The 11041-nt window shown below is 48.5% G+C and overlaps 1 long non-coding RNA gene across 2 annotated transcripts; it reads left to right on the top strand.

Annotated features, from left to right (window-relative positions):
* LOC144491751 (uncharacterized) lies at positions 1-10837 on the top strand. Of its 2 annotated transcripts, none has more exons than XR_013497496.1 (3): positions 1-115; positions 9225-9286; positions 9595-10837. It is a non-coding gene; the product is annotated as an uncharacterized LOC144491751 (long non-coding RNA). The 2 variants fall into 2 exon arrangements; XR_013497495.1 differs by lacking the exon at positions 1-115 and adding an exon at positions 1454-5302.
* The last annotated feature ends 204 nt before the right edge of the window (positions 10838-11041 follow it).

The following is an 11041-nucleotide window of genomic DNA, read 5'->3' as shown; positions in this document are numbered from 1 at the left end:
CAAGCGGGACGCTGCCGGCCCCTGCACCCAGCTCAGCGGCCGGAGGCGGCAGCAGGACAGCGGGCAGCCCCATGGACAGATCAGCAAGAGCCGCCTGCAGCTCCTCCGCTCCAAGGTGATCAAAGTGGACGATTCCTCCTCGGATGAAGAAGTCCGGAGGAAAGCGCAGAGAATCCTGCGAGTGAACTTGTCTCCTGTCATAAAATCAGACCCATCACCCAACACCTAGGACACTGGATACCCCCCGGCCAGACACTGTCTGCAACACCCCCGGCCAGACACTGTCTGCAACACACCCCCCCCCCCCCGGCCAGACACTGTCTGCAACACCCCCGGCCAGACACTGTCTGCAACACCCCCGGCCAGACACTGTCTGCAACACCCCCGGCCAGACACTGTCTGCAACACCCCCGGCCAGACACTGTCTGCAACACCCCCCCCCCCCGGCCAGACACTGTCTGCAACACCCCCGGCCAGACACTGTCTGCAACACCCCCGGCCAGACACTGTCAGCAACACCCCCGGCCAGACACTGTCTGCAACACCCCCCCCTCCCCCGGCCAGACACTGTCTGCAACACCCCCCCCTCCCCCGGCCAGACACTGTCTGCAACACCCCCCCTCCCCCGGCCAGACACTGTCTGCAACACCCCCGGCCAGACACTGTCTGCAACACCCCCGGCCAGACACTGTCAGCAACACCCCCGGCCAGACACTGTCTGCAACACCCCCCCCCCCCCGGCCAGACACTGTCTGCAACACCCCCGGCCAGACACTGTCTGCAACACCCCCCGGCCAGACACTGTCTGCAACACCCCCCGGCCAGACACTGTCTGCAACACCCCCCGGCCAGACACTGTCTGCAACACCCCCCGGCCAGACACTGTCTGCAACACCCCCCGGCCAGACACTGTCTGCAACACCCCCTGGACAGACACTGTCTGCAACACCCCCCGGCCAGACACTGTCTGCAACACCCCCCGGCCAGACACTGTCTGCAACACCCCCCTCGGCCAGACACTGTCTGCAACACCTTCCTCGGCCAGACACTGTCTGCAACACCCCCCTGGCCAGACACTGTCTGCAACACCCCCTGGACAGACACTGTCAGCAACACCCCCTGGCCAGACACTGTCTGCAACACCCCCTGGCCAGACACTGTCTGCAACACCCCCTGGCCAGACACTGTCTGCAACACCCCCTGGCCAGACACTGTCTGCAACACCCCCTGGACAGACAGTGTCTGCAACACCCCCCCCCCCCCCCCCCTGGACAGTGTCTGTCTGCAGCACCCCCCCCCCCCCCCCCCCGGACAGCGTCTGCACCTCCCCCCCCCCCCCCCACCTTTCTGGATAGCGTCTGCACCCGCCCCCCCCCCCCCCCCCCCCCCCTCCCCGGACAGCGTCGGCATCCCCCCCCTCTCCCCGGACAGCGTCTGCACCCCCCCCCGCGACGGTGTCTGCAGCACTCCCCCGGACAGTGTCTGCAACACCCCCCAACCCCAGACACTTTCTGCAAAACCCCCTGGACACTGCAACATCCCTCAGCACTGGACACTGTGTCTGCAGCACCCCCCACCTCGCCACACTGGACACTGTCTGCAACAATCCCACCCCCCTCCACCCCAAGCACTGGACACCCTGTTCCGCACCACTGGACACCCAGTGGACATTATGCCTGCAGCACCCCCACACCACTGGATTCGCTGTCGACAATACCTCACACCACTGGACAATACTGGACACACTGTCTGCAACACCACCACACCATGGACCCCTCTCCCACAGCAGACTCTGTCTGTCTGCTTTTTTATATATCACACTCTGGGTTTTTATCTCCAGCACCTTTCAATCCAGTCAGGTGGAATGTTTGACCGAACTACAAAAAAAAAAGAACTTTTGAACTTCTTGTGGAGTTGAATGTCCCCATCCTCTTTCCCCACCCCACCCCACACCCTCTCCCCAAAACCCCTCCACTGTTTATAACTGTCTCTCGGTCTACACCTGCTTTTTACGTTGTTGTGCAATATGAAATGTGACTCTAATGTCTGTCCGAAAGAATTGAGTGACCACTTAACGGATTTTAGTCTATCTGCTCTGTCGGGGAGCTGGCGCAGACACCACAGGCCCGAATGGCCCCCCTCCCCCTGTGCTGTAACCATTCTGGGATTCTCTTCTAGTTTTGTTTTATACCTGAAAACTGTTTAATGGGCCCAGTATCTTCACCGTGCAGCTTCAGTTGATCAGTGTTGGTTTTGGGTTGGTACCCAATGCTGCTTTAATAATGTTCTCGCCCCCATCCCAGAGGGTTTTACATTGACCCATCCTCAAGGCAAGTATTTTGAGATCTTTTGACAAATCAGTGGCCCGGTGTTTTGTGGATCAGTGTGGGGCTGGTGTAGGGGAAGGGAGATATTGTGCAGTGTGTCTGCTTCTCATCACTGTCAGTGTGTGTGTGTGTGCATCGTCCTCCGTGCACTTAAAGAATGAATTCAACCTGGTTAAGATTCCTCTCATCAGCACTCACCCTCTGGATTTACACACAATCTGTAGTCACATTGGCAAGATAACAGGAAGGGTGTCCATGGACTGTATTACAGCAGAAATAATGCAATGAAATGTAGACTAAATGTGTTACAGAGCCATTCATTATCCAGTAGGACACCTATCCTAATTATAGGCTGCTGATATTGATAGTGCTACCAACAGGGAACCTGAGGCACTGATCACTTAGCAAAACTGGTGTGTAGCACAGAGTGTACGATCAACAGGCAGGAGGTAGAATAGGTGCATACTGAAATTTAAATTTGTATTTTCATCGTGTGCGCGTGTGGGTTTTTTAGTTAAAGTCTGTCCTCTGCTCTTGAATTTCTCAGTAAACGTTTCTAGACTGTTCGCTGTATGTGTGGTCCATGTTCTGTAACTTGTGAGGTAAATATTTTTGAAACAACCTTGTCTCGAGTACCGGTCAACATCAACACTGTTTTATCGGGCAACTTTCTTCATTCTTGTTGGGCTGTGGCTTCACCAGTGGCCCTGCTGCTTTCCGACTAAACTCAATCCTGCAGGCAGTTCACACACAGGAGTCTTCACAGCCCAGACCAATCCTGTTCCCACTTTTCCCCCACCCCCTGACTTCCTCTTTCACCCCTTAAATTTGAGGGCACTTGAGACCAACTGTACCTCCCCCCTGGCTAGGGTCTGCTTAAACAAGGCGTGTAACTGCGGAATTGTGAGGCACAGCTCGTCATTGAATAAACTGACGAGCCAAGAAATCTGCAGGGCTATGGGGAAAGGACAGAGGGACTAGTTGGATAGCTCCTTCAAAGAGCCAGCACAGTTGTGATGGACTGAACGGGCTCCTCCTGTGCTCTACGATTCTAAGAGGCTGAAATTAGTCATTTTTAATTGCAAAATAGTTTTTTTAGGATCTTATTGCACACAAGTATGGGTTTTGGGAGATTAAACTTCGTGTTTAGAAGTAATCCCATTCTGAGTACTGAATTTTGAAGTAAATCCAATAACATAATGCTCTTTAATATATTCCTGTATAAATAATATGCTTTTTTAATATAACTGCAGCCTTTCATATCTTTCACTGCGGGACCTGAATGTCTATTAACCAGGAGGTGTATTCAAATCCCTGCAGCTTGAGAATTTGTCCTTGCAGCTGTTGATTGCGGTTAAAAATGCATCTGGTTCACTTCATGTCCCTTTCGGAAGGAAATCTGCTGTCCTTACCTGCTCTGAGCCTAAACGTGGCTCCAGTCCCCACTTAACATGGGTGATGCTTAATGAACACTCTGGAGTGGTCTGGTGCCACCACCTCAGGACAGCTAGAGATGGGGCAAGGAATGCCAGCGAACGCCACTTACTGAGGGAACACAACTAGTAAAACTTCAATGGATGGGTCTGTCTGGTTAACCTGTCGTGTGGTTTTTGACTCCAGCCTCCCTTCTAATCACCACATTAACTTGTGTGTGTTTCCTTTTCAAGATCTTTTTTAACTGAATGTTTCCCAAAAGTAATTTCTTGCCAGGTTCAGGCTTTTATTTGTATTGGAACACAGCTTTGCTCTGTGGATGAATATTTGATGAGGAACCTATTCTTCTGTTGCAAACTAGTGCAGGAAAATCAGAAGCCAGAACTCATTAACAGTTGAAGTTTGTGGCGTTTGTGAAATTCTTTGGGTTCCTATCTCCTTGTCTGCCTCAGCTCATTCTCGAAAACCCCCATCCAATGTGATCATGTTCAATTTCTTCCAAGAATGTGAGGCTCCTCGAGAGGGTGCAAGGGAGATTGACCTGATTGGTTCTGAGGATGAGGGATTTTAGTTACAAGATTAGGTTGGAGAAACTGGCGATTGCTGCCAGGAGATTGAGGGGAGATTTGATGGAGGTGTACAAGATACAGTAGACAAGGAAAAGCTCTTCCCATTGGTTGGTACAAGGACTAGGGACCGAATGGATTGCTCTAGAATGCTAGCATGAAGTCAGTGGGCCAAATGGCTGCCTCCTGTGCTGTAATGATCTCCCCCCCCCCCCCCCTTCAGCACTACAACCTTCCTCGATCTTTGTACGACTCCAATACTGACCTCTAATGCACCTTTGGAGGCTGTGCCTCTTGCTGCCTCAGCCCCAGGCTGTGGCATTCCCTTCATAAGCTCCATTTCTCCCTTCTTCCTTTAAAGTACTTATTAAAACCTACCTCGTTGATCAAATCTTTAGTCAACTGTTCTATTTAACTCCTTTTCTGGCTCAATGTCAGATTCTTGTCTGATTTATGCATCTGGGAAGTCCTTGGGACGGTTTACAATGTTCAAGGCACTATATAAATGCAAGTTATTGAATAACCCACTGAGGCTTTATCTGAAACCCTTCAGACACAAAGGGGTGGGGAGTAACAAATGTACTCAGCACCACAAATTCCGCACTTTTGATCTAACATCTTTGTACGGGTTGAATTTAGATGAATGATGTGTTAATAACCTAAGATTGTGCTTTGTGAAATTATTTTAATAGCGAATCTTTTTGCCCAAACAACAGCTATGATGGACTTGGGTCTGCTTGCTGGGGCCTAGAATGATCAGAACCAATTCTCAACTCTCCCTAGAAATGAACTTTGGTGTCAGGCCTGGCAGGATTTGACGAATATTTATCCTGCATCTGACACATTGGCCCCTTGTACAGACCGGTATTATCCACTGGAGGCTCGGTTTAGTTCAGTTGGCTGGGCAGCTGGTTAGCGACCAACAGCGCGGGTTCAATTCCCATACCGGCTGAGGTTATTGATGAAGGCTCTGAGGTTTGGTGATCCTCGGGTTAAAAAGGGGAGAGCAGTCTATTGTAACATCAGTCATGTTGAAAATCTAGAGATGATACATTGCAGTCGGGATTAGAAAGTAAAAGAACTGAAGATAGCGATCGTCAATCATGTGACCTCAATTCTCGCATTCGCACAGGATATGAACTTTAACTTGTTTGTGTATCATTGGTTAAATACGGGGAAAACCAGAGAGTGTGGGTGTGTTTAATGATCATTGTGGTTGCTTCAGTCCCTTGCTCACTGAATGTGGAGAGGAGATTTTTGTTCGTTAACTATCCACATGGGAAGGAGAATGATCAGGATTGTGTTTGAGGCATTTTGTATGAAAGTTAATGAGGCTAAAATGGTGTCATTGCAACTAGTCAGTGGTTTCTGTTGGACAGTAAGAAGTTTAACAACACCAGGTTAAAGTCCAACAGGTTTATTTGGTAGCAAAAGCCACACAAGCTTTCGGAGCCCCAAGCCCCTTCTTCAGGTGATTAGGACAGCACAGAGCTATAGGAAATATATTAGTTTATATCACTGCTCTTTAAATTTCCATTGCCCTGTCAGACTCTGGACAAATGGAGCTGTCTGGCTTGTGTTGATGCATGTAGACCTGAAAGGAACCAGTCTCTGTCCATGGACCGTGTTCAGTTAGTTAATCTCAGCCATTGGCGGCTGCGGGGCTGGAGTTGACATCAGCCGCACCCCAAGTGGAATCAGATTAAAGGTTGCTCAGGCTGGGCAGTATATGGCAAACAGGGTGTCCCCCCCCCCCCCCCCCCCTGTGTCCCCCCCCCCCCCCCCCTCCTCCCTTCCTCCGCCCAAACCCACAATGCACAAGCAGTCCCAACCCTTCAGGAGACAGAAAAAATAAAATGAATGCCGCACTCTACCTAATTGTTTCCACTTTCAATTGAAAGATTTGGGCTATTTTGACCAATGTGAACGAGGCTGTCTCTTTCTCAGGGCTATTTCTACCGTGGTGATGGTCAGTTAACATCGCAGCTGTGACAATGAAGGAGACAGTCACATCTTTCAGTTCTGATTAAGAGAGGTTGCGGTCATTGAAATATGTTGGAGCTGCCTCTACAGGTGGCCCTGGCACCTCAGTGAGACTTGAAGGTGACTTTTCAAAGTGTTGAAACCAAACAAAACCAAGATGCAATATTGCTGGAGTATCTCTGACCATTTCCATGTCTGTCTATCGCTGCACACTTTGCTGTCTGCTGATGTAAATGCTCATTGTATTAACCAATAATATTGAATATTGGTACATGTGTCTTTGCTTCAACTAATTACTTGTGTTTTTATATATAAAAAACTCAGCTGCCTTTTCAGCAAAACCCCTTACTGTGAATTATGGAAATCTGTCAGGAAATTGGATTTGTTTGTATTCTTGTTTTAAACACACTTGTCAAACTATTGTGCCAATATTTTGAACCTGATCTTTGAGTTCATTCTTTCTCATGAACCTAGGAATTGTTGTGCCAACCTTTGAAAATCTTGGCTTTTTAATTGGGAGTAAGGCAGTTTGGTATCCGGGGTGTTGGAGTGTTTAAAGTGCCAGGACTTTATTTCCACATAAGGTCCTCAGAATGAGTTACTATTTGGTCAGCCTTTCCATTGCCAATGTGACACCAACTCTTCAGTATCCATTTCAGGTGAACCTAAAGATGGACAGGATGTATGGGTGGATTGGAGAATGTAAAGATACCAACTTCCCCGGTAAAATCAATTACCGACTGCCTTACCCTCCAGGACCGGGTGGAGCACACGGTTCAAGCGGGAGAGAATTTGCAGGGCTATGGGGGAAGAGCTTGGGGTGGGGATGGGGGAGCGAGACTAATTGGATCGCTCTTTCAAAAAGCTACAGCACAGGCATGATGAGCCCAATGGCCTTCCCCTGTGCTGTGAGGTGCTACTACTGGTTTAAATTACTATTGCCGAGAAGGCAGTAGCTGAATGTTTGCCCCGACAGAATGGTGGAGTAACTGTAGTGATTTTAATGTGCAATATTCGACAGAGGGAAAGATTTCCTCACAAATATTAACCCACAGAGCTATTTTTATTGGCTATTTTCCTAACCAGTGTTGTCTTCAAGAGACCATTTCCGGAATGCTGCCAATAGGTTGTGGTTTTATACCTTAGTCCCCCAGTGATGAGGCGCCCCCCAGTAGCAAGGCATTGGTTAGAGTCAAGACCATGATGGGCAGTTGCTAAGTGGAGGCCTGGTGTTTCTGCAGGAAGAGCAGCCATTCTATTTTTAATAAGATGAGGTTGGGGCCAGTAAAAGACTCCAGGTCCCAAAAACATCTGTCTGCCTCTCTCCTCGCAGAGACGCTGAGCATCATATCCCTCAGGTCCCTCCCCGGGGTGTGAAATCACTGTCTTTTGTGCAGATTGGGTTTACACCCAACACCTTGCATTGTGGTGAATTCCCGACACGCCACGCTGCAGTGTATCTCGTGCAAACAGCTGGTGGTACAGCATGGGCATGCCATGTGGTTTACCAAACGCTCTTCCAACACACTATACAAATTGGTGACTTTCTGTGTTGTGCCCGTATGTCCACGCGGTTTTGTCAAACTGTCTACTTTTAATTGGCATCTATGCATCCTATGTTTTGGGAAAGTAGATCAGACCGCACTTCCTGTGAGAAGGGGTTGGAGGGACTGTGACAAGATGTTATCGCGAGAGGCGCGCTGTGGGAAATTGTTACTAGTGCAGAGTCTGGGATTCCAAGATGCCCTTTGGCAAGAGGTTTCCTGGGATGAGAAGGGCGATGCGTGTGTTTCAGATTTTTAAAACAGGGTGAGAGGGAGGGCAAGGAATTGGGCAATTGATTTATATATTTTTAACCTTTTCAAACTAAAAAAGATTTTCACACACCAAATGGAAAGCTGGGAATGAGTGATTTTGATATTTTGACCTGTTTGTATGTTTTACATTTATTTTCCAAATGACACTCCTGATTAAAACGTGCTGTGATTTTTCACTGGCGGGACTGACAGTACGGACAGGAGTTATTTAAATAATAAAAACATTTTCAACAATTTGATAACCTGCGTCTTTCTAGATTTGTGCCTCAGATTGTTTGAATAAAAATTTTTTGAGAAACCTATCAAGGGACAATGTTTCCTGCTCTGTGCTAACACATGCGAATGTAAGTGGTCATGATGTGGAGATGCCGGCGTTGGACTGGGGTAAGCACAGTAAGAAGTCTCACAACAGGTTAAAGTCCAACAGGTTTATTTGGTAGCAAATACCATAAGCTTTCGGAGCACTGCTCCTTCGTCAGATGGAGTGGATATCTGCTCTCAAATAGTGCACAGACACAGAAATCAAGTTACAGAATACTAATTAGAATCCGAATCTCTACAACCAGCCAGGTCTTAAAGGTACAGACAATGTGGGTGGAGGGAGCATTCAACACAGGTTAAAGAGATGTGTATTGTCTCCAGACAGAACAGCTAGTGAGATTCTACAAGCCCAGGAGGCAAGCTGTGGGGGTTACTGATAATGTGACATAAATCCAACATCCCGGTTTAGGCCATCCTCATGTGTGCGGAACTTGGCTATCAGTTTCTGCTCAGCGACTCTGCGCTGTCGTGTGTCATGAAGGCCGCCTTGGAGAACGCTAACCTGAAGATCCAAGGCTGAATGCCCGTGACTGCTGAAGTGCTCCCCCACAGGAAGAGAGCAGTCTTGCCTGGTGATTGTGGAGCGGTGTTCATTCATCCGTTGTCGTAGCGTCTGCAATGTAAGTGGTAACAGGGCTATTTGACCTCAGGGCATTGAAGTTGAGCTGCTCCATCACAGTGTGATCGGGAGTGGGAACAGAGACACTGGTTTTTCTAAGCTAAAGTCAGTGAGGCTAACCAGTGCATCACTTGTTTTCCCCATCATTCTTTCATAGGCTGTAGTTGCCACTGGCAAGGCCAGCACTTATCACCCTTGAGAAGTTGGCTGTGAATTGAGGTAACTTTGATTTAAAAATCATCATCCTTGTTTTCCAATCTCTCCATGGCTTCACTCCCCCTCTGTCTCTTTAATCTTCTCAAGCCCCTACATCCCTTTGAAATCTCTGCACTCCTCCAGCTCTGGCCTCCCGATTTTAACTGTTCCGCCATTGGTGACTGTGCTTTCAGTTACCTGGGACCCAAGCTCTGGAATTCCCTCCCTAAACTTCTCTCTCTCCTTCGCTTTTGATCAACTGCACCTGTATTTCTTTGCGACTTGGTGTCAAATTTTATTTGATAATGTTTGGAATGTTTTACTACATTAAGGGCACGAAGCTAAAATCCCAACCGAGCCACACCCACCGATCATGGCAAAGTCTACACCACAAAACAGGCTAAAAAGTGAAGGCATGTAGAATCGCCGGCAACAATTCACCCCTCCCCGATGAGCCCAACGCATTTTATACCCACTTGGAGCAAGAGGTCAGCGAGAGGAAGCCTTCCACCTTGGTTGAACCAGTATCTGAGATCACCATCACAGATGTCATATCAGCTATCTTGAAAGTTAATGCATGGAAAGTGACTGGCCTGGATGTGGTACCCTGATGAGCTGGCGAGGGTATTCACAGATGTCTAACCTCCCCTTACACCAATGTGAGGTCCTTGCCTGCTTCATCCACGTGACCATCATCCCTGTACCAAATAAAAGCCAGCCAGCGTGCCTTAATGACTACCACCCCGTGGCTCTGACATCCATCATTATGAAGTGCTTCGAAAGGTTAGTCACGACATGCATCAACCCCAGCCTCCCAGATTGCCTGGATCCACTACAGTTCATCCACTGCCGCAACAGGTCCACAGCCGACGCCATCTCCCTGGCCCTGCACTCAACCCTGGAACACCTAGATAACAAGGACACCTATGTCAGACTCCTATTTATTGACTACAGCTCAGCCTTCAACACCATTATTCCCACAAAACACATCTCCAAACTCTGGGGCTTGGCTCCTCCCTCTGCGACTGGATGAGACTTCCTAATGCACAGACCACAATCAGTAAGGATAGGCAACAACAACACCTCCACGATCATCCTCAACACCAGTGCCCCACAAGGCTGTGTCCTCAGTCCCCTACTATACTCCTTATACACCTACGGCCAAAGTCCCCTCCAACTCGATTTTCAGGTTTGCTGATGACACCACCATAGTGGGTCGTGTCTCAAACAATGATGAAACGGAGTACAGGAAAGAGAGAATCTGGTTAACTGGTGCGATAACAATAATCTCTCCCTCAATGTCAACAAAACGAAGGAGATAGTCATCGACTTCAGGAAGCGTAATGGAGGATATGCCCCTGTCAGCATTAATGAGGATGAAGTGGAAATGGACAAGAGCTTCAAGTTTTTAGGTGTTCAGATCACCAACAACCTGTTCTGGTCCCCCCCATGGCTAAACTATAGTTAAGAAAGCCCACTAACATCTCTACTTTCTCAGGAGATGAAGGAAATTTGGCACGTCCGCTGCGACTCATCAACTTTTACAGATGCACCATAGAAAGCATTCTTTCCGGCTGTATCTCGAGGAATTAAGGGCTATGGGGAGAGAGCGGGTAAATGGAGTTGAAATCAACCATGATTGAATGGTGGAGTGGACTCGATGGGCCGAATGGCCTTACTTCCGCTCCTATGTCTTATGGTCTTATGTATCACAGCTTGGTATAGCTCCTGCTTTGACCAAGACTACAAGGAACTACAAAAGGTTGTGAATGAAGCCCA

The sequence above is a fragment of the Mustelus asterias genome, chromosome 3 (assembly GCF_964213995.1).
Source record: "Mustelus asterias chromosome 3, sMusAst1.hap1.1, whole genome shotgun sequence".
NCBI lineage: Eukaryota > Metazoa > Chordata > Chondrichthyes > Carcharhiniformes > Triakidae > Mustelus > Mustelus asterias.
Note: the sequence above shows the minus strand (reverse complement) of the source record. Positions and strands in the feature narration are given on the sequence as shown.